At 42.7% G+C, this 18,523-nt stretch overlaps 1 pseudogene; it reads right to left on the bottom strand.

The window, feature by feature from the left end:
- Positions 1-255: 255 nt before the first annotated feature.
- Positions 256-18,523, bottom strand: part of LOC115777306 (multiple epidermal growth factor-like domains protein 10) — a 50,362-nt pseudogene continuing 32,094 nt past the window's right edge.

The raw sequence follows: 18,523 nt of genomic DNA, 5'->3' as shown, positions 1-18,523 counted from the left end.
TTAGTCTTCTAGACTAAACTTTCAGCCAGTTTAAAGTCTAGTTTAAGCAAATTAAACTTTTTTCATCTAGTTTTACTTTAGTTTTGGTTAATTGGTTTGGTTAACTACAATAACCTCGGTTTATTCACACATTTCTGTTTTTGCAATGTCACTATATGTAACTATACAGACTGATGGAAAATGTCAATTTTTTTTATCAATTTAAATGTAAATCTACAAAACTACAAAGTGTGCAAAAAGGAGGAGTCTGAATACTTTGATGTTTTTGTATGTCTGTCAGCATTTTTAACAGTTGTCCTGCTACTGTAAAGTTACTGCTCTATTTATCAATTGTTGTTGCATAAGACATTGTTGGCACAGCAAAAAAGGAAAAATATTTAATTGTGTTTAGGAACATAAATCTAGTGATTCTACAATTAAATTAGGGAAGGGGGAAGTTATTTATAGAATTTTTACAGCATAACCTCCAACCTATAATATATTTATATTTCAAAAAAGCATGTTTCAAATTGGAGCTGTGGTATGTTCACAGTCAAATGACAGTAATCAGCAGAAGACATTTGCCATCTGAACATGATAGACAGATAAGGGTATTCCTATTTCCTTGAATGCCTTGAATAGCCTTTGGCATGCATGTGTAATGAGCTCAACATAACAAAGGAAAATCACAATTATAATCACTAGTGTACAATAAATACATCCAATACACCACTTTGTCTACAGTACATACAAAAAGATACTTTTACTGAGAAAAAACATGAACCCCAGCAGTATCTTTAAATACGTAAACATGAAATAAGAAACAATGTGTAAAAATACCAGAACTATACAGGTAGTGTACATCTGAAGATACAGCAGTTTGTCTTTTTCTTTATATCCTTTTCTCAGTTGTGTATTTTCAGAGAATACCTAAGGAAAGAATGCCTTCTTCAGAGGTGTCCACTGGATTTCTTTGTCCAAACTTGTTCGCACAGCCAACCATAATGCCCATATGATGTTCATTTGGACCGCCCATGATTGTATAGTAGTCTTTACAAATATAAAGTGAGCCTCAGTCTTGTCTTTGGCACAGTCATTTACAGTATTTTTTTGTGGGTGTGTGTTATTTTTTAAAGAGTCCCAGACAGACAAATTTACATGTGAAAGTCAATGTTTCTGGTGACACTTGTCTTCTGAGCAGGGTTGTCTCAAAAATAGCTGAAAAGAATATACTTATGTGCATATGTACTTGTATTACCCCTCTACTGGCAATTTTGTTGAGGAATTAATAGTACAACATAAATATGTACTGGTGACTGGCACAAAACAGCTCAAACTGTTTGGATGGCAGGTCAATCACTAAAATATCAAACAGTGGTCTAGCACTGCAAAAAACAAGCAAACAAAAAGCTACATACACAATAAATAAATAAATATTAGTCCCAGCAACACCTTTCCTTTGTTCTTTAAATATCCATCTTCATCCACTGATCAAATTCACAAACATTTTCCACTTTTATACTTCAGTTTCTGGTGCACTGTGTCCTGCTGGTGGGCCTAGAGAAGTGAGCTGGTGGGGCTGCCAGGCAGTGAAGGGCTGTGGCTGTGCAGGGTGAAGCTGTGGCTGTGGGAGGGGCTGGGGCGCATTGGCAGCAGGTCGTAGTGGCTGGGGATGTGGCTATTTCTAGGCAGGTCATATGGGTTCTGAGGGTAACTGGGAACCACTATAGCACCACCTCCTGGGACAATACTGATGGTTGGCTCTGGAGGAACAAAAACCAGGAGAGTGCAATTTTTATTTTATTTATAAATTTATTATTTATAATTTACACATACAATATTCTTTTCAACAATGAACATTAGTTTTCTGCAGTCATAATTCAATCAAGTCTTAACTCCATAATTATTAAAATGTATTAAAGACATCAAAGTACAACAGTTAAATACTAAAATGTCATTATTAGACTTTCATGACCATGCTTGTTGCATTTTTAGGTACTTGAGGTGGAGCTTAATTTAATTACTACACTCTAAATAGACCAAAAGGATTTTAAGATGATTAGCCCCTTGTTTTATGCTTGAGCAGGGGCAGCACGAAGACAGCCCGCACCTGTACAGAGTTAATTGTTGTTCATGGAGGGAGTGCACAGTTGGGATTTTAGTGTAATTTACACATAATTTATGGTCCTGCACATGTGTCTGTCTGCGTACACTTTTCTGTTTGGACAGCGAGGGGAGAAGGATTTTCATCCAACGCAAAACATCGGATGACTATAATAGCCCGGGTTTATGGTTAATTAATAAGCCAGAATGGAAGATTGCTGCTACTCCTCCTCCTCAACCTGTGCTTCAAGGATTCTGACAGTTAGTGTGATTCAAACTAACATAATCATCTTACTGTAACCATCTCTCAAACATCATTATGTTTAGCTGCTTTCAGAACTGCTCGGATTTGTTTAGACTCTTTCTCTCCGATTGACCTGCTGAGATAACTTCAATAGATACTTCCTCTAAACCATCATGTGTCTATATGGCATTGAAAATAACAGTGGACGAATGATATCTTTACATTTAGTTACAGCACAATTAAATAATCTCTTTGAAAGTTCTGCAGGCTTTCATACATGATTTCACCTTGACCTGACTACTGTAATGCACTTTGCACTGGTTTTATTGTGTCTGTGTGCAGCAGAAATTTCTGTAGCCCACCTTATAATTGGGATCAAGCAAAAACATATTAACTAGATTTTAGCCTTGCTTAAAAATTTACCTGTTCTTTTAGAATTGATTTTGAGGTAGTATTATTTGTTTTTAAATGCTCAAATGGGCAGGCTGCTTGATATCTGATGGAATTCCACCTGTACTTTCACATTCCAGTCAGATTCCTCAGATCACCTGACCAGATCACCTGTTGGTTTCCAGGCTAAAAACAAAATTAGCCTCTAAGCTGTGGAACAGACTTAGTTGAAAAAGCAGCTGGATTTCTGTTGTTTACCATAGTGTGTACAGTATGTGTGTTTTGACTGAGTAACTTCTCATCGACTTTCCAAAAAGTGCCCCCCCCCAATGTTTTTTTCTTGCAGGAGATATGTTTAACAGAAGCAATGGTTAACGTACCCATGTCATAGACATTTTTGGCAGGCACAGTGGTGGTCGTAGTCGTACTGATGATGGAGGAGTGTTCGTGGTGGGCCGGTGATTTCATCTCTACATAGCTGCTCTCTGAGTGCTTACACAGACCGGCATTGTCGTTGATGGTGGCATATGGGTTTTCACTGTTGAGGGAACAGGTGCTGGACAAGGAGCCCTTCACATAGTCTAAGGAAAGAATGAAGACAAAGAAAAAACAGACAGATTGTTTAATCTTGTGTGATACAACATGAATGCTTAAAATATGAGATTGCTCTTCAGGTCAGCTGGTGGTGAATTTCAACAGTGATCAAAGCTTTCCTGTTTAAAGGTTTTAATACTGATGAAAAGAGTGATATATTTCATTAGGAGAAAAAAACACTATGAATTCATTGTTTTCTTAAAAACCCCAGAATGCTGTAAAGCATGGATGGCTGTATTTTTGCTATTATGGATGGTTTTAACCTGGCAGCACTCCAGCTTTTATCCTTGATGACGATGAGACCCTTGGGCCGCAGCGCCATCTGACATTTATAGAATGATTTGTGTGTGTTTTTTTTTTTTTTTGTGTGTGTGTCTCCTCCGTGAATCGCCACCTTATCGTGGTGGAGGGGTTTGTGTGTCCCAGTGATCCCAGGAGCTATGTTGCCCGGGGGCTTGTCCCCCTGGTAGGGTCTCCCATGGCAAATTGGTCCTGGGTGAGGGTCCAGACAAAGAGCGGTTCAGAAGACCCCTATGTCTATAAAAGCAAGGGAACAGTTTACCCTGCCCGGGATAGGGTTACCGGGGCCCCACCCTGGAGCCAGGCCTGGGGAGGGAGCTCGAGGGAGAGCGTCTGGTGGCCAGGCATTAGCCCGTGGTGCTTGGCCGGGCGCAGCCCGAAGAGGTTACATGGGCCCGCCCTCCTGTAGGCCCACCACCCGCAGGAGGTGTCATAGGGGTCGGGTGCAGTGTGTGTCGGGCGGTGGCCGAGGGCGGAGGCCCTGGCGGACCAATCCTCGGCTATCAAGACTGGCTATTGGGACATGGAATGTCACCTCTCTGGTGGGGAAGGAGCCTGAGCTAGTGCATGAGGTTGAGAGATACCAGCTAGATATAGTTGGGCTCACCTCAACGCATGGCCTGGGCTCTGGAACCAGTCTCCTGGAGAAGGGCTGGACTCTGTTCCAGTCTGGAGTTGCCCTCGGTGAGAGGCGGCGAGCTGGGGTGGGTATTCTTGTATCCCCCCGGCTTGCTGCTTGTATGTCGGAGTTCTCACCGGTGGATGAGAGGGTAGTTTCCCTGCGCCTTCGGGCCGGGGAACGGGTCCTGACTGTTGTTTGCGCTTATGCGCCGAATGACAGTTCAGAGTACCCACCCTTTTTGGAGTCACTGGGCGGGGTGCTGGAGAGTGCTCCATCTGATGTCGATGATCGATTTTGTAATCGTATCATCAGATCTGCGGCCGTATGTTTTGGACACTCGGGTGAAGAGAGGAGCTGAGCTGTCAACTGATCACCACCTGGTGGTGAGTTGGATCAGGTGGCGGGGAAGATGCTGGACAGACCTGGTGCACCTAAACGTATTGTGAGGGTGCGTTGGGAACGCCTGGCAGAAGCCCCAGTCCGGGAGATCTTCAACTCCCACCTCCGGCAGAACTTCGACAGCATTCAGAGGGAGGCTGAGGACATTGAGTCCGAATGGACCATGTTCCGCACCTCCATTGTTGAGGCTGCTGCTCAGAGCTGTGGCTGCAAGGTGGTTGGTGCCTGTTGTGGTGGTAACCCCCGAACCAGATGGTGGTCACCGGAGGTGAAGGGAGCCATCAAGCTGAAGAAAGAGTCCTATCGGGCTTGGTTAGCCTGTGGGACTCCGGAGGCAGCTGACAGGTATCGACAGGCCAAGCGGAACACAGCTCGGGCAGTGGCCGATGCAAAAACTCGGGTGTGGGAGGAGTTCGGTGAGGCTATGGAACAAGACTTTCGGACGGCATCGAAGCGATTCTGGCAAACCGTCAGGCGACTCAGGAGGGGAAAGCAGTGCTCCACTCACACGGTTTATAGTGCGGGTGGGATGCTGCTGACCTCAACTGAGGCTATAGTTGGGCGGTGGAAGGAATACTTCGAGGACCTCCTGAATCCCACTGACACGCCTTCTGTAGTGGAAGCAGAGTCTGGGGACGAGGGGGATGACCTGGCCATCACTGGGGGTGAGGTCACTGAGGCAGTTAAACAACTCTTTGGTGGCAGGGCCCCTGGGGTGGACGAGATTTGCCCTGAGTTCCTGAAGACTCTGGATGTTGTAGGGCTGTCTTGGTTGACACGCCTCTGCAATATCGCGTGGAGATCTGGGGCAGTGCCACTGGATTGGCAGACCGGGGTCCTGGTCCCCATCTTTAAGAAGGGAGACCGGAGGGTGTGCTCCAACTTTCGAGGGATCACACTCCTCAGCCTCCCCGGTAAGGTCTATGCCAGGGTGCTGGAAAGGAGGGTCCGTCTGTTAGTCGAACCTCAGATCCAGGAGGAACAATGCGGTTTTCGTCCTGGTCGCGGAACGCTGGACCAGCTCTTTATCCTCTCAAGGATATTCGAGTGCGCAGGGGAGTTTGCCCAACCAGTCTACATGTGCTTTGTGGACTTGGAGAAGGCATTCAACCGTGTCCCTCGGGGTATCCTCTGGGAGGTCCTGCGGGAGTATGGAGTGTCTCTGTACAACCGCAGTGAGGGCTTGGTCCGTACAGCCGGTAATAAGTCGGATTCGTTTCCTGTGGGTGTTGGACTCCGCCAGGGCTGCCCTTTGTCACCGATTCTGTTCATAACTTTTATGGACAGAATTTCTAGGTGTAGCCAGGTGGCGGAAGGCTTCTTCCTTGGTGGCCTCATCTCTGCTCTTTGCAGATGATGCGGTCCTGTTGGCTTCATCAGGGGGTGGCCTCCAGCTCGCAGTGGAACGGTTCGCAGCCGAGTGTGAAGTGGCCATGGTCCTCAGCCGGAAAAGGGTGGAGTACCCTTTCCGGCTCAGGAACAAGTTCTTGCCCCAAGTGGAGGAGTTCAAGTATCTCGGGGTCTTGTTCACGAGTGATGGGAGAAGGGAGCGGGAGATCGACAGACGGATCGGGGCTGCTTCTGCAGTAATGCGGACGCTGCACCGGTCTGTCGTGGTGAAGAGGGAGCTTAGTGTAAAAGCGAAGCTCTCGATTTACTGGTCGATCTACGTTCCTACCCTCACCTATGGTCACGAGCTTTGGGTAGTGACCGAAAGAATAAGATCGCGAATACAAGCGGCAGAAATGAGTTTCCTTCGAAGGGTGGCTGGTCTCTCACTTAGAGATAGGGTGAGGAGTGCAGCTATCCGGGAGGGGCTCAGAGTAGAGCCGCTGCTCCTCCACATCGAAAGGAGCCAGTTGAGGTGGGTCGGGCATCTGATTAGGATGCCTCCTGGCCGCCTCTTGGGTGAGGTGTTCCGGGCATGTCCCACTGGGAGGAGGCCCCGCGGCAGACCCAGGACACGCTGGAGAGATTATATCTCTCGGCTGGCCTGGGAACGTCTTGGGGTCCCCCCGGATGAGCTAGAGGAGGTGGCTGGGGAGAGGGAAGCCTGGGCTTCTCTGCTTAGGCTCCTGCCCCCGCGACCCGGCTTCGGATAAGCGGAAGAAAATGGATGGATGGATGGATTTGTGTGTGTGTGTGTGTGTGTGTGTGTGTGTACTTCCTGGGACTATTTCCAGAATAAATGAAACCAGATTCCTGGTTATTATGATAGTTACCATAGTGACCAAATTCTCTCCTGATACTACTATCAGCAAGACTCTTCATTCAGATTCAGATTCCTGCTGTTGTCACTCTAAATGTCATTTTTGTAGATTCTGCTTGTAACGCATGAGGCTGTCTGTGTTACTGCGTGTCTCAGTACTTCTTGACAGGCATACCCCGTCTTTCACTTTTTACTGAAGATGAAATAAATCTTTAATAGGAACCCTGACTATGAAGACATGTATAATATATTATACATTAAATTAACATTAATGTCAACATTTTAAATTGCCTTACAAACCCAGTTTCAAAAAAAGTTGGGATGCTGTGCATAATGAAAATTAAAACAATGCAATGATCTGAAAATCTCATAAGCCCTTATTTTACTGGGGTGGCTGTGGCTCAGGAGATAGAGCAGATCATCTACTAATCGAAAGATTGGTAGTTCAGTTTCTGGCTCCAGTCGGCCAAAGTATCCTTGGGCAAGATACTGTAACCCAAGTTGCTCTCCAATGCAACCGTCGGAGTATGAATCTGTGTGAATGTGAGATAGAAAGCACTTTAAAATAGAAAACAGTGCTTGAGTGAATGGGTAAATTCAAACATGTTTGAGCTTTGAGTGCTCAGCTAGATTACAAAACTGGCCCATTTACTATTTATTCACAATAGAACAAGAGCACCTATCAAATATGAGAAAATATATAATTTTTAGAAAATTATTACCTTTTTTATGGCAGCAACATGTCTCAAAAAGTTGGCACAGGGTCAACAAAAGACTTTCCAGTCTTTTGTTGACCCTGTGCCAACTGTGCCAAGTAAGGGGTACTAAAGAGAAACAACTGGAGGAACATTTTGTAGCTATTTAGGTTGATAGGCAACAGGTCAGTAAAATGACTGGGTAAAAAAAAGAGCATCTTAAACAAGGAGAGTATCTCAAAAGCAAAGATGGACAGAGGTTCATCACAATTTGCAAAAAAGTGCAGCTAGTTGACAAGTTGAGAGTCTGTGTATGGAGCTGTGCGCCTCCTCCAGCAGAGAGGGAGCACTAAAAGTAATTTCAGAGGTTGGCATTAACTGTTAAGTATAGACCCTCCCTACTTCATATTTTTAAATTTAAAATTATGAAGTAGGGAGGGTCTATACTTAAGTATAGACCCTCCCTACTTCATAATTTTAAATTAAAAAAAATTTTTTTATCCAAGTCAGTTTCGTGTTTCATGTATAAATGTGGTCCATAATTACAGGCTCCTCCATGAATCGCCACCTTATCATGGTAGGTTGGATCAGGTGGCAGGGGAGGATGATGGATAGATCTGGAGCACCTTAATGTATAGTGAGGGTGTGCTGGGAAACGCATGGCAAAGGCCCCAGTCCACAAGATCTTCAACTCCTACCTCCAGCAGAAACTCAACAGCATTCCGAGGGAGACCGAGGACATTGAGTCAGAATGGACCGAAGCTGTGTTTGACAGGTGTTTGGTACCTGTTGTGGCAGTAATCCCCAAACCAGATGGTGGAAACCGGAGGTGAAGACAGCCATCAAGCTGAAAAAGGAGTCCTATCGGGCTCGGTTAGCCGGTGGGACTTCAGAAGACTCCTGGTGGGCCAAGTGGAATGTGGCTGGTGGCTGAAGCCAAAAGTCAGGTGTGGGAGGAGTTCTATGAGGCCCAGGAAAAAGACTTTCCGACTACCTCAGAGCAATTCTGACAAACCGTCAGGTGACTCAGCGGTGTTCTAATCACACTGTGTATAGTGCGGGTGGGGTGCTGCTGATGTCAATTGAGGATATAGTCGGGCGGAGGAAGGAATAATTTGAGGACCACTTTAATCCACTAACACGCCTTCTGTACAGGAAGCAGAGTCTGGGGAAAAGGGGGACAACACGGCCATCACTGGGGTGAAGTCACTGAGGTAGTTAAACAACTCCTTGGTGACAGGGCCCCTGGGGTGGACGAGATTCCCGAAGGCTCTAGATTTTATAGAGCTGTCTTAGTTGACATGCCTCTGCAACATTTAATTTAATTCAATTCAGTTCCATTCCAATTCAATTTTATTTATATAGTGCTAAATCACAACAGTCACCTCAAGGCGCTTTACATTGTAAAGACCCTACAATAATTGCAGACAATAATTGCCAATCACTTGAGCAATCACTTGGGAAGGAAAAACTCCCTTTTAACAGGAAGAAACCTCCAGTGGAACCAGGCTCAGAGAGGGGCAGTCTTCTGGCACTACCGACTGGGGGTGAGGGGAAGGAGATAGGACAAAAGACGCACTGTGGAAGAGAGCCAAAGATTAATAATGACTATGCAGAGTGGTGAAAAAACAAAGTAAAAAGAGGTGAATGAAAAGAAACACTCAGTGCATCATGGGAAACCCCCCAACAGCCTAAGGCCTATTGCAGCATAACTGAGGGATGGTTTAGGGTTACTTGATCCAGCCCTAACTACAAACTTGATCAAAAAGGAAATTAGAGATGGTGTCTGTCTCCCAAATCCAAACTGGTTCCACAGAAGAACAGCCTTAAAGCAGAAGTCTTTGCCTCCCATTCTACTCTTAAGTATCCTAGGAACCACAAGTAAGTTGACCAGTATGAGAGCAAAGTACTTTATAGAGGTGAGACGGTGCCATGGAGATCTGGGGTGGTGCCTATGCCAGGGGGCTGGAAAGGAGAGTTTGTCTGTTAGTCAAACCTCGGATGGAAAAGGAACAATGTGGTTTTCATCCTGGTTGCTGAACGCTGGACCTGCTCTTTATCCTCTGAAAGATATCTGAGTGTGCGCTGATGAACTTAACATATTCTTTGTGCACTTCAAGTCGCGACGCAGACAGCCCGCTGTGCTCCCAGCTGGAGGGGTGGAGACACTCACTGTGACGGAACATGACATGAGGAGGGTGTTTAGAAGTGTAAACACCAGGAAAGCGGATGGACGAGACAGTATTAGCGGACTTGTCATCAAGACCTGCGCTGACCAGCTGGCACCTGTAGCACAGTGATATTCAGCCTCTCACTGAAACTGTGTGTAATTCCCACCTGCTTCGAAAAGTCCATTATAGTCCCTGTCAAAAGTAACCACACCCCAGCAGCCCCAATGACCTCAGACCCATAGCACTCACCTCTGTGGTGATGAAATGTTTTGAGAGAATCACCAAGACATTCATCACCTCCTCACTGCCCACCACCCTCGACCCACTACAGTTCGCATACCGGCCAGACAGCTCGGCCCTCTGCTGTACTCACTGTACACCCACGACTTCGATGCTATGTCAGAGTCCAACATCATGATAAAGTTTGCTGATGACATACATGTAGCTGTTGTGGGACTGATCTTCCACAATAAAGAGACAGCCTACAGGAGGGAGGTCTCCCGCCTGGAGAACTGGTGCCGGGAGAACCACCTTCTGCTTAATGTCAGCAAAACAAAGGAACTGATCGTGGACTTCAGCAGGAAGCAGCAGAGGGACTACCATCCACATCTCCTCAGTGGTACTGAGGTAGAAAGAGTGGACACTTTCAAATACCTGGGAGTGACCATCTCACAGGACCTGTCCTGGACCCATCACATTAAGATCACTGTGAAGAAGGCCAGACAGCATCTCTACCTACTCAGGCAGCTGAGAGACTTTTTTTTAATTACCTATCCCAGTATATCTCTTTCTGTTTTCCTGCTAAAGGTAGCGCCGGCAAAACGGCTGCACGACCTCAGACACCTGTCCCCCGTTTGTTTCTGTTGTTTGTATTTCTCTTGGATGGGTGTTCTGGAACGCAAATTTCGTTATATGCTTACATATAATGACAATAAAGTCTTCTTGAATCTTGAATCTTGAAGCTCTCACTCAAGGTGCTCAGGAACCTTTACACCTGTGCCATTGAGAGCATCATGTGTGGGAGCATCACCACCTACTGTAGATGGGAAACTGCACTAAACAGGACTTCATGGCCATAAAGGGGTGGCTCATTCAGCTGTGCCACCCTGACCAACCTCCAGGACATTTACACCAAGCAATGCAGGTTAAGGGCTATGAAACTCCTTAAACAGCGCAGCCACCTCGGACACTCTCTCTTCTCCCTGCTCCCATCAGGCCGGCGTTACCGCTGCCTGAGGACTAAGACTGAAAGGTTGAAGAAGAGTTTTTATCCACAAGCCATCCGTCTGCTCAACTCTGAGCCCTGAATGGCACCATTATTGCACAATGTCAATTTTTCTATGTATAGTGTGAATTTTGATTCTTCTTATTTATATAATTTTTTTTACTACTTATTATTAGCTGCAATTACAAAATACATTTCACTGCATTGTACTGTGTATAACTGTGCATGTGACAAATAAACCTTATCTTATCCAGTCTGTGGAAAAGGCATTTGACTGCAACTCTTGGGGGATCCTGTGGGGGGTGCTGTGGGAGTATGGGGTGTCTGCCCCGTTGTCACTGCACCGGTCTGTCATGAGCTGAGTGTAAAGGCGAAGCTGTTGATTTACCGGTTGATCTATTATTGTAGGGTCTTTACCTACAATATAAAGCGCCTTGAGGTGACTGTTGTGATTTGGTGCTATATAAATAAAACTGAATTGAATTGAATTGAATTGAATCTACATCCCTACCCTCAACTATTGTCACAAGCTTTTGATAGTGACTGAAAGAACGAGATGGAGGATGCAAGTGGCGGAAATGAGCTTCGTCCAAAGGGTGGTTGGCCTCTCCCTTAGAGAGCCACTACTCCTACACATCAAAAGGAGCCAGTTGAGGTGGTTCAGGCATCTGATGAAGATGCGTCCTCAGTGTCTCTTGTGTAAGGTGTTCTGGGTATGTTCTACTTGGGAGGAGGCCCCAGGGTAGACCCAGGACATGCTGGAGAGATTATATCTCTCAGCTGGCCTGGGAACACCTCTGTGTTCCCCTGGATAAACTGGAGGAGGTGGTTGGGGAGAGAGAGGTCTGAGCTTCTCTGCTCAGGCTGCCCCCCCCCCCCCCCCCCCCCCCCCCCCCCCCGGGACCCGGCCATAGATAAGTGGAAGAAAATGGATGGATGGATAAATGGATGGAATTACAGGATAACTCACATCTACTGGCCCCTGTAAAGCTGCAACCAACATGTCTGTATTTGTCTGAGTAGATGATCTAGTTGGAGAGGTCTCAGTTGAAGAATACTGAACACTTACAGATTGCAGAGCTGACTGTCACTTTCTCCATGATCATGGTACCATTGGTTCTCTTTCAGAGCATCAGATATTTCCCATTGATCGCATTTCTCCAGGTTTCATTGGCTTTTTAGACTTATTGAAGAAAAAAAATTGCTGGCAAAGCATGTGGCTTCAGTTGCCAAACATAACCAGCAGCATTTGTGACCTCTGTTAATTGGTTAAATGCATCAAATGCATTGGGAGAGAAGTGAAGAGACCACAGATATGGATCTTTTGGGAATTGACTTTGTTCACAACAGTTTTTTTCTATCTCTTGTTTCCTTTCCATTGCAAACTGAAACCAAAATCAACAGAATGTGGTATATTTATAATGTTTTTTTTTTTATATATATATACTTTGCTCCTTTTAAAAGAACATGACTGTAACAATAGCGCTGGAGTGCCACCACTTAACTTCACTGACTCAGAGTGCATTGCACAAGTAAATTAGTAGCTCAAAATGTGTATCAAACATTTAATAGTCTGCAATGTGTTTTAAAGAACAAAAAAACTGATGAGTTACCCTTTAAAAAACATACATGTTAGAGTCACAATAGCAACACTAAACACAAAAGAACAACAACATCAGCACTCAAAGGCAGCTGAGGTTAAAACACACATTTGTGAACCTGCAGATAAAGGAAATATACTGTACATCGAGTGACATGAAGAGTATTCAGTCATAGAAAAGGAGATTTTTTTTTTTTCCCAAGGGGAAGTTTTGGGGCTGATGAGGGTCAAAGGAGGAGGATGACCCCAGGAGGGAGGGAACAAACACAGAGAGAAGAGGAGTTGGGTTCATCCTGCAAAGACACAAACACATCTATGAGCACAGGCTGGAAAATATCAAGAGGAACAGTGAAAGTGGTAGTAAAATAACAGCGTTTGGATACAAGCTTGGATCTGTGTGCCATACTGCATCTCCTACCTCACCTACATGAAATCAGAGTCTGCAGTCAAATTAGTAGCTCTGTGAGATTGTAATTGAAATGATCAAAGGAATTTGCAAATATCAGACCCCCTTTTTTTTATTTTGATATATATCACTTGTGAGGATGTTCTTTCCAAATAAAGCTGTTTTTAAACTGCACTTCATGTTGTTGCAGTGGTGGATGCTCATGTTAAACATGGTCATCAGCCAAAGCTCTTGCTGATTTACCCAGTTTCAGACTGATTTCATGGAGTAGGGATATCATTTGCAGGTGTTAATCTCAGGCACAGAAGGGACCACCCCACTGCTCTACAGTTTTCTTTTCTTTTCTTTTTCTCTCCTAAAGCCTATTAATAATTAAATTCATACAACATGCTGTCTTGCATGTTTTTTTTTTTTTAATTTAAAGCCAGCTGTGGAGGGCCTCTGCTTTCTGGTGAACAGCTCTAACCTGTTTATGAACACTGAAGGTATCCTATGGTATCAGGAACCAAGTCCTGGAAGTGAAGTGATGCCTCCTTGCTGCACTACAGTTTTACAGTTTCCGCATTGTTAGTGGTTCTGTTCTTCTTTATACTGACTTGCTAACTATTAAGGGAGGTTTAAAGTATTGTAATTAGAAAGAGTTAAAAAAAACAAACAAAAATAAAGCTAGTTTGTCAAAATTAACTAAAACTATTAACATAATGTGAAGAAACAAGTGCTAGACTTGAAACATGAACTAGGGTCAGGCCATACCACCTTGTATCATACTGGTAAAAGGCAAAGCATCTGAGAGAAGTTATTATTTCCTATCACTGCGCCTTCGAACATCAAACCGATTTGAGCCTAAATGGAGGACAAATAACACAGAAAAGGCAATCGATGTATCGATCACCACATAAAAGGAGATGAAAGAGGCAAGAATATATATTTCATGTATCATTTATAGCGCTATACTCAGGGGTTGAAGCAGGCCAGAACGATCCAGAATGGCACTTTTGGTGCAGATGTCCCTAAGTTGTGGTTGCAGTATTTTAGCATCTAGCTAGTGCTACAGAAGAGGAGCAAGTATAAAGGGAGTAATATTGTTTTTAAGTGGAGGTAATTTCAAATACAGTATTTCTATCAGCTCACAAATATTAGATCAAGGGAGTTTGAATTGAAGCTGATGCTTAGATTCATTCACTGAATTGCACCTTTATACCAGCTGTATATGGTCAGCATACTGTCAGTGTAGGCGATGGAATCAGATGGCTTGTGAAACATCTGCTCACATCTTGTTCAGTTCAGCTGTGTAACTCCACAAAGAGCAGCAGCAGCACAGCTCAGCTGATCACAGCCTGTGATTCTTTTCCCCACGCTGTCACACTTGCTGAATCCCATATTAACCCATGACAGCTAGCTTTGCACAAAAATAGCTGGTAGAAATGTCCTTCAAAGAGTTACGTTCATACTTTTCAGAGCCTGTTTTCACTTTTACTTGAGTAAAAAAGTTAGTCAGTACTCAACTTTTATCAGAGTTTTTTTTAACATAAATATTTGTACTTCTATTAAGTAAGGATTGTCTGTATTTTTGCCACCTGTGGCATATAAAGATGATTTAATGCTGGACTGCTCTGTAAAATCTGTACAATCAATCAATCTTGTGTTATGTGGAACACGCAACTAGTCACATCCAGTGTAGATGGATCAACACAGGCCACAAGAAGCTGGGGTCTAAAATGTGAGACAGGCAGTTGCTTGCTAAAAAAAAAAAAAAAAAAAAAAAAAAGTTTGAGGAAGCGGATTGGCTCAGGAGTGAGAGGGATGAGAGCAGTCTATCTCGCACAGTACCTCTGCAGCACTGCTCCACGTGATAGCTGTAAGGTCGATCAATGCAGTAAACACCTGCACGGAAACCAACCAGAAAGACAATTAATACAAAAGAAAAAAGAAACATTTTAAGATTTATATGATGAGTTTAAAGAACATGGCTTTATTCCTTTTAAAATTAGTTTACATGCTTGACATTTCTACAGTTCTGCAAATTTTAGATGCTCTGAAAACAAGAACAAGAATTTTTCACACATGGTTTGACACCAGATCATGTCTGATATTTTTCACAGTAATTCATGGCTGGCTGGAGTGTCTTTTGAGAAACAATCAAAGGTCAACAGATTTAACAATCATCTTTTTAAAAAGCTGTTGGCTACAGACAACCTTGTTTTTCAGGATATACTATAAACTTAAATAAAAACACATCTGCAAAAGATTACATTCTTTTTAGAAAGAAGACAATAGCTATGCACATAGCATTAGCATTTCTAATTTTTTTTTTACAGCAACCTAATGGTATTATGTAGAAATCAATTTCTATAATCATTTTCAAAACATGACTAAAACCACCAACTACTGTGCACACAAACATTAACAGAGTGATGATATTGTTGGCAAAAACTCAAACTGAGTAAGTCTGCATTTAAAACAATAAACTTTTACTATTGTCATAAAAAGATTGATTACACCAGGCATAACTACACGTGGAAATGCAACTGGCTGAGAACAGTGAGTTATACAACGAGGCTGGAGGTGTAGAAAAGACTGACCCAGCTTATTGAGATTGCAGTAGGCCCCCCACTCTGGAGCGCTGTTCCTATGTCGCTTCTTTGCCTTCATCTGGGAATTTCACAGAGACACATCGAAGAGCACAAACAAGTAAAAGATGTTCTCAAAGAATGCACTGTACAAAAAAACTGTCTTGAAACAACACTTAAGTGTTTATAGACAGGATGAAGTAGCACAAAAAGACTGCTGTGGTGTTAATGCAGGGAGAGAAGCGGCTTTTATCTGTGTTGAGGAAACCAACAAAAAACAAACAGCATTTTTTCTACTCAGTTTCTTTTCTGTTCTCAAAAGGCAACATTAGCGCTGTACAATATATATCCCAGTGAAAAATTAAGTACCTCCTACGATTCAGTAGCTTGCAGAACCACCTTTAGCAGCAATAACTTGAAGTAATCATTTTCTGCATGACTTTATTAGTCTCACAAAACTGCTTCAGTTCATTGAGGTTTGCAGGCATTTGTTTATGTACGGCTCTCTTAAGGTCCCACCACAGCATTTCAGTCAGGCTGAGGTTTGGACTTTGCTGGTGTGTCTTGCTGCATGTCCAATTTCAGCCAAACTTTAGCTGTTTAACAGATATCCTCACATTGACTCTAGTATACATACTTTGGTATACAGAGGACCAAACAAACCCAAATCATCACCCCTGTATCACTGTGTTTGACAGTTTTCCTTTTTCTAATTATAATATCATGAACTTTAACATTTATTAACATTCATTATGCTGACTAAGGCCTGTAGAGTCAGAGATATATTTCTTGTGTTTTTTTTGCAATTTTTCTGAGCATTGTGGGGTTTGACCTTGGAACCAGAAAACTGCTACAGGTTTTGCTTTTATAGAGGTGGTCACATTTGACCAGATGCAATGCTGCTGTGCTTTATTTCTGTTTCACCAATTTCAGTAAGATGTGTATCTATACCATCACTGACTGGTTTGTGTTAAGGAAATTTTATTCAGGTGGAATTATAAACGTCAGTTTTAGCTAGAGTTTTGCAGACTTCACTGTAGCTTGGGGAAGAAGACAAAGAGACTATTTTGAAAATTGTGTTACTAGTTTATCTGCTGAGTGTTTGGTTTCCTCACACAGCTTTGGAACTCTGACGAAATACTGAGAAGTTTTTCAGGTGTTCCTAAAAATTAAAAAGAAATTAAAAAGCTTTAAGGGATTAAAAACTGAGTACTACTTTTACTAACTCAAACAGTCAAATGGTTAAAATTACGTGTAATGGCAAGAAGTAAATAAAGTATTAAAAAAAGCAAAGACGAACAAGTTTTTTTCTTTTTTTTAATTAGGTCTGATATTAAAAAAATAAATAAATAAATAAAAAACTGAAGTAAGGAATAGTTTCACCCAAATATAATTAGCAAACATATCTGTAGTTTAATTGGAGTAAGCATAGGGACACTTTATCATGGCCCCCTGGGTTTTGTACCCAGAGTTTTGAGTTTGTCTTATTATAATAGTTCTGGGTTTGTTTCTTTACATTTATATTCCTATGTTCTGAGTTCTTATCTAATTCTGTTCAAGGTTTCAGTTCTATTGTTCTCCCTGAGTCTCTGTGTAGTCCTGTGCTCCACTGTTCTTTATGACATACTTTCCCCCTTTTGTAAGAAAGAAACACATTTAAAAGAAGAAAAACATTTCAAAAGTCTTGCTACACTATGTTTGAATATCTGAAAATAACAATACAAATTTGTATTTTAAAATACAAATTTATGACAAGAAAGAGTACTATTAATAAAAGCTATTGTATTAGATGATGGTCTGGTGTATGCACGGGTTGTTTTTACCTCTGGTTTTTTGGGTTGGAGCCACTATTCTCAGACACACATACATACCCATACCGTACTGTGAAAAATTATTTTCTCCTTTCTGATTTTTTTTTAATTTATTTTTTTTGCATATTTGCCACAGTTACATTTCAGATCATCAACACATTTTAATAATAAATGAAGATACTCTGAGTAAATACAAAATGCAGTTTTGATTAAAGTGATTTCATTTATTAAGGGGAAAACTACCCAAACTTGCCCGGCCAATTTCAAAGAGTAATTGCCTCCCCTTGTTAAATCATGAGAAAACCTGGAACAGTGGTGAACCTTTCCAGGAGTAGACGGCCTACCAAAATTACTCCAAGAGAGCATCGACGACTCATCCAGGAAGTCACAAAAGAACCAGGAACAACATCGAGAGAACTGCAGGTCTCACTTGCAGATTGCTAACCTTTGCTGCTTTGGGACCCAGACGACTTGACATAATTGATAGAACCAAGATTTCTGCTCTCTACCAGAAAATCCTGATGGAGAATGTCTGGTCATCAGTTTGTGCCCTGAAGCTCAAGCTAATGCAGCAGGACAATGATCTGAAATACACCGGCAAGTCCACCTAAGAAAACCCCCAAAACAAAACAACTTGAAGGGTTTGGAGTGGCCGAATCAAAGTTTGGACTCAAATCAGATTGAGATGCTTTGGCATGACTTTAAACAGGCTCCAAAAATCTCCAATGTGACTGAATTAAAATAGTTCAGGAAAGAAATTCCTCCGCAGCAATGTGAAAGACTCACTGCCAGTTATTGCACATGTTTGACTGCAGTTCTCGCTGCCAAGGATGGCACATCCAGTTATTAGGTTTAGGAGCCCATTACTTTTTAACACAGGGCCAGATAGTTTGGAAAGCTTGTATTTACAAATTGTATTTACTCAAGTCATCTTTGTCTATTATTAAAATCTGTTTGAGCTAAAACATGCAAGTGTGTCACCCTTTTTCACAGCACTGTATCTACAAGTGTAACGTCACCAACATTCAGTGGGCTAATTATTATTAAAAAGAATAAAGCTTTACTTCCTGCTAAATCATCCAAATTCTGGTTCAAATTACACAATGTACCTGGCCTTCAAAAGCCAGGGTCAGAGTACAGAAAGTAGTTGGCTAAGCAGCAAGAGACAGGGACTAACACAGCCCTTTGACCATTTTTTTTTTTTA

The sequence above is a fragment of the Archocentrus centrarchus genome, unplaced genomic scaffold, assembly GCF_007364275.1.
Source record: "Archocentrus centrarchus isolate MPI-CPG fArcCen1 unplaced genomic scaffold, fArcCen1 scaffold_48_ctg1, whole genome shotgun sequence".
In the NCBI taxonomy this organism is placed as follows: domain Eukaryota; kingdom Metazoa; phylum Chordata; class Actinopteri; order Cichliformes; family Cichlidae; genus Archocentrus; species Archocentrus centrarchus.
The sequence above is the reverse complement of the archived record's forward strand: the minus strand, read 5'-3'. Positions and strand labels throughout refer to the sequence as shown.